The sequence below is a fragment of the Myotis brandtii genome, unplaced genomic scaffold, assembly GCF_000412655.1.
Source record: "Myotis brandtii unplaced genomic scaffold, ASM41265v1 scaffold118, whole genome shotgun sequence".
In the NCBI taxonomy this organism is placed as follows: domain Eukaryota; kingdom Metazoa; phylum Chordata; class Mammalia; order Chiroptera; family Vespertilionidae; genus Myotis; species Myotis brandtii.
In genome coordinates, this window is record NW_005354090.1 from 442,536 (window position 1) to 448,035 (window position 5,500).

Sequence of the window (5,500 nt, forward strand, 5' to 3'; positions counted from 1 at the left end):
AAACATCAAGGCCTCTCCTTTTTTCCAAGCTTATCAGTTTTATTGTGGGGATTTTCCCAGTTTGCCTTATGGAGGGGTCCCACCCTAGTTATGGGGAAGTACTTAAAAGTTGTTCAGTTGACAGAACTTACAGTATCAGAATGAGAAAGGGCTGTGGAGACCATTTTTAATCACCTTATTTACCAATAAGAAGACTGAGGCCCACAGAGGGAGCTGACCTGTCTACATTCCCAAGGTTGGATTTACAACTGTCCATGCCAAACCTGTGACGAGGAGCAGAGCTGACTTCCACAATCAAAGCAAAGGGGAGAATTAAGGTCAGGACTTGGCTAGTATCAGTTCCCATCCTGGACTTGTTTGATAAAATAAAAGGATCATATATGAAATATTAGGTGGAAGGCAGCTTGGAGATAATCTGGTATAATCCTTTAGTTTTGTAGGTGACAAAAATGAGGCCCAGAAAGGCAAAATGAGCCCCTGATTAGGGACTTGAACACAGGTCTCCTAGTTCCCAGTCACTGACCCCACCTGTGATCTCAGCTGTGCACCATATACCCAGCTTGTCAGAGACAGTCCGACATACAATTTCCAGATACAGGTACCTGACTCAGCCCTGGCTTTGCCTTGGCAATGGCAATTGGGCATCAGCTCTCGGCTTGGATGATGTGTTCCCAGAGCAACATGGCGAGTGTGAGCTGCCAACTTTGAAGTCTCAGGGAATGTAGTGTTGAGCCAGTTAAACATCCAGAAATGCCCTGTCTCTCAGAAACAAGGATGACTCATCAGAGTGCTTGAACTATGACTGGGAACAGCATTAGAGTGGCCAGGGGGGCTAAAAACCCATGCACAGAAGCCTCTGGCTTCCCTCTCTCTGGCCCTTTGTTCACAACTCTCTTCTCCAATCCACAGCCAACACACACATCACTCAGAAGCCAAACCTCCCCCTCTCTGAAGCCTTCCTTGACTGTTCAAGCCCAGAGGAGGTCTTTTACATCTTGAGAATCTGCTCTATACAATTTGGCACTTGAATTATACACTCTTTATTGCTTCTTTTTACCTGGTTTGAGTGTTTCATAGCCAACACAGATTGCAAATTCTCTGAGGGGCATAAGTAAGCTTCTTCCTCTGTACCCTATAGTGCATCTCGGAATGTCCCAAAGAGCAGAGACATGCTCAGGCTCACAGCTACTCCTGCCTTCAAGACTCTTTCCCATTTACCTTGTTTGCTCAATAAATGCTCAATAAATCCTCACTTGTTTCACTGCGGCTTCAACCTTTTCAAAGATAGAGTTCAGCAGCCAGCACCTCTGTTAGCCCATGCCAACCCTCTGCAAATTAGAGAAAAGGCCACCTTCCTCCAGGCAGACCTGGCCCTGCAAGACTGGGCTAAGGGAGTATGGGATGGACTTCAGTCCCTCGGCTAGGCACCCCATGCAGTGAGCCACCTGTACCATCTGGGTGCTGGCTCCTCATGAAGGCACAGCAAACTGCCCTCCCCAAGATCCTCCAACCCCCATTCTGACCAGGAAGGTCTTACCTGGGAAAGCTGGCATCTCTGTTTTCCAGCCCCCTCCCTGTCAAAACCAAACAAAAATGTACACCTTCAATAGCTCCTTGATACTAGAGCCTGAAGTATCTGCCAGCAGGGCATTGGGAGCCCCCTATAATAATGTCCCAACCTTCCTTTCTTCCACTGCCCAGAACGCACCATGAATTGTCCTCCTTCCATAATTTTGCTTTCCCTCAGCCTAGAGTGTCCTTGCCTACTGATCTTTGTGTCAGGTCCCTACTCCCCTTTTCAAATCCCATCACAAATGTACCTCCTCCCTAATGTCTCAGTCATCATAACTTGGTCTTCCTGGGGCTTCTTCCCACCCCTGGCTCTCTTGCCTTTCACATTGCTTTGACCTCTATTACCACCCTTTCCCCACATGTCATTAGTGTGTCACCTAGGGGCCTGCTGTCTTTAAGCCATCTGTCCATACAGGCTTCTCTGTACTCACCCAGTATAAATCCACATGCTGAATCCTAAGTTCCCCAAAAGAATCCACTCATGAGCAAATTGAGGGACAATATTGCCTTTACAAATGATTTCTTTCATAGGAGACTGGAGAACAGAGACTTCATAGCTCTTCTTGCCCCCTCAGCAAACTATTTTTTGCAAGTATTCCTGTTCTCCAAATCCTTGCTTGGCAGCCCTGTTCTGGGAGTTTCTCTCTCATTACTCTTCAATATGCTCCCAGCCAAGTCAAGTCTCCACACTCTATCTCTGTGTGTCTTCTCTATTCCTCCCATTCAACTTCCCTCCTGTTTTAATAGGCAGAACAATTCAATGTCGCCCCAACCCCTACCTGCAAGCATGCATCTCCAAATGCATCAAGATGCTCAGCTAAATATAGGCTCTCCCTCCCTTTCTCCTTCTTTAGAAGGAGTCAAGACTAGACAGGGCAAGAACGTTTTTCTTGTGACATGTGAGTGTTTTCCTCCACAGAGAATGTAAGTTTAGAAATCGAGGATCGTGTGTTCCACATCTACCCAACCAGCACCATGAAAATACATCAATTAAGGCCATGACCAGCTTTCTCCTCTACCAGGGACAGAGGCTGTTCTAAGCCCTTTCTGTCTCTCTGTTCCTCTTTCCTCCCAAGTAAGGCCCAGGACTACAGTCAGGGAAAGTGAAGACATAGTTGGAGCTTAATAGGTAGCTGTGAAATGAAGAAGTCAGCAAGTGAAAGGGAAATAAGGAAAGGTAGAAGAGCTTTGACAGCCCCCTCAGCAGGATTTTTTCAGTCTAGCTACAGGGAGCTTTGAGCACCAACCCAGGGTGACAGAATGAGATGTGAATAGTGGATGGTAGCATGAAGTGTGAACACAGGGTTCTAGTGTTGGCTCTGCCTCCATTGCCGTTTGGAACCTTGGGGAAATCTCTGAGCCCCAACTCCTCATCTGTTCCATTAGTCTGCCTGCAAATGACCCAATATGGACACTTACCATCAGGGTCCTTGGAGACGTTTGACATTCATGTTGGAGGCTTCTTCCCCAAATGCCCAGACACCCAAGGCCCCTTGGCGCCTCTGCATCTGCAGAAAGCTTTTCTTGGCTGTAGTCCTGACTCGGGGACCTTCGCTGCCTGCTGGTGGAAAAGAATCCTCAGCTGTGGAAACTGGTAAACTACATATTTTACAGATGAGAGTCCAAATTCCTGATGACTCTAAATGTGGTGTGCAATGGACAGAAGTCATCCCACTGGTGTGACTTCCTGCTGGTGTCACCACCACCACTACTGCCCCATGTGGACATGCACGTCATGGAAAGACAAGAAGCAGCAAGTCACTGGTGTCTTGGCCAATGCTGGCTCTCACCCATTACCCCTCACCCCAGTGCCTATTCTGTGCTTGTCTACATTTTAAAAAATAAGATGTGGTCTATTTGCTGTGCAAGAAAACAGTTCATGGGTCATCTAACAGCAAAGAAGAAGAAACGAACAAGCCCCAGTCTCTGAGATCTGATCTGGCCTCCAGTCCCCACGCTCTCTGAAGAGGGGGTAACTTTTCATATTGAACAGCCACCAGTCCCTTGCCACCAAGGTCAGCGATGTCAGACATTTGGAGGCTGGAGATACGCAGTTCCAGGGAAGCAGAGAGAACTTGTTGATTTTCTTTTTTCTCTGATTGGGCAGTGGGTATTTTACTTGTCAACCAGTTTTCCATTGTTCCCCCAATCAGTGGGCCTCTGGCGCCCTGCGGAGCCCCACTGTTGCATCCTTTCCGAACCCCTAAGCTTCTAAGGCCTCCTCCCAAACTGAAGCCCTACCAGGGAGAAGTGCCCAAATCATGCCTGCGCCCAAGTTGCGCCAAAGGCACACCGGCATTGATATATGTGCATGCGCGCGTGTGTGTTTGGCATGTATGTGTGTACAAGCGCGCTCACACGCAGGAGTGTGGCAGGGGCGGGCTCTGCGCCCGGGGGCAGGGCTCAGTGCTGAGAGTGGCAGCAGGACTTACCAAGCCGCTAGGGGCAGGGCGCCGCAGTGCCGTACTAGCGGGCAGCCGCTGAGGACTGCTGCGGGGCCGCGGATAACGGAGCAGGCAGACGACCCTGGCATTGCCTAACCCCAGCAGGGCCGCCCGAGCTCCGCAGCGCCCACTCGGGCTGCCATCTCCTCCCTGAGCGGGCTGCGCGGGCGGGAAGACGCTCAGACGCCGGTTTCGGTCCCCTTTCTGTCTTTTGGTTCCTCTTTCCTCCCAAGTAAGGGAATAAGCCCTGAGGAAGGAGCGCTCCGGGAAACCGCGCAACCAAGTGTTGCCTGGCGAGAGGTAAGACAGTAGCTGGCGCAGCGGAGGCGGGCTCGGGCTGGGGGACGTGGGCCGCAGCAACTTGAAAAAGGAGGGCAAAGCCAGAGTCGGTCCCGTGGCCAGGGGAAGGACCTGCAGCGAAGGCCACTGCGCCCACCCTGAGGGTGCCACCTGCTTCAAAGTCCCTGCAGAAGGAGGCCCCCCGCTGGAAGGGTGAGGGCGCCGGGAGCGGCACGGGGCAGGGCGCCGGCTCCCTCCTGGGCTGGGAGAACCTTCCAAACCTCAAAGGTGTGCGGGCGGGAGGCGGCCTTGCTCCAGGCAGTTTGCGAAAGCAACTGGTCAGATTTCTCCCCTTCTGCACTTACCTTGCTCTTTGGTGTCCAGTTCGCGCTCCAAGGTGCACAAGGGCAGCTAGGGGCGGGGAACACCTACCGTTTGACCGTTTGACCGTTTGACCGCCGACGCTGTGGCGGTCCACGGGGTTTCAGGACTTGGGCACTCCGCAAAGCTCCTGGGCCAGGGGAGCTCAAAGGGAAGCTGCAGGGAACACGGATACCCTGACAAATATGAGCTTGGGAAGGGGAGAAGGGTCAGGGAGAGCGTGTAAAGCTGACCTGTTTAGTCTCCGGGTCACAAGATGTGTGTGTGTGTGTGGGGGGGGGGGGGTGTGTGTGTCTTGAGAGACGCACATCTAGTATCACCTGTGGGCTTTCGAAAACTCCACCAGTCCACCTGCAGATTCTGATATTTTCTTCCTCTGGAGGAGTGGGCTAGAATTTGGGGAGGGGGCCTGTGGAGTTGGAAAAGCCCTACAGGTGATTCTGATGCGCCGCCTCCATCCCCGCCATAATTGCTGTGGAAAGCAGGGGACCAGAACGGGGAGGCAGTACCCAGAGGCAAGCCTTCCAGCTGCAGAACCCAAAGTGGCGGACAAGACCCCTCCCCCGCCTCCCCACCCGGGAGGCCGGAGGGTCTGCTGCAGCGCGCGGGGTTTTGTGGCTGCGCCGCAGTGATGCGCGGGAGAACTGCGAACCCGTGGGCGCACTCCTAGCAGGCGCCACGCGGTTGTTTCCTCCGGCTTCATTAGCATACAATGACCTCCCTGTCCGGAAGACGACCTTGTCAATCTTTTATTTTGGGTGCTTGCGGGAGTGCACCTTGGCTCTGGAGGTGCAGCCCGGGGGCGGGGGGGCGGGGGGGGGGGG

The 5,500-nt window shown here is 52.4% G+C and overlaps 1 protein-coding gene across 1 annotated transcript in view; it reads left to right on the forward strand.

Moving 5' to 3' along the window:
• Positions 1-3,987: 3,987 nt before the first annotated feature.
• Positions 3,988-5,500, forward strand: part of DGKG (diacylglycerol kinase, gamma 90kDa) — a 206,171-nt gene continuing 204,658 nt past the window's right edge. The window contains exon 1 of the mRNA XM_014530473.1: positions 3,988-4,316. The gene's annotated coding sequence lies outside the window, so the exon portion shown is untranslated. The remainder of the gene's footprint in view (positions 4,317-5,500) is intronic.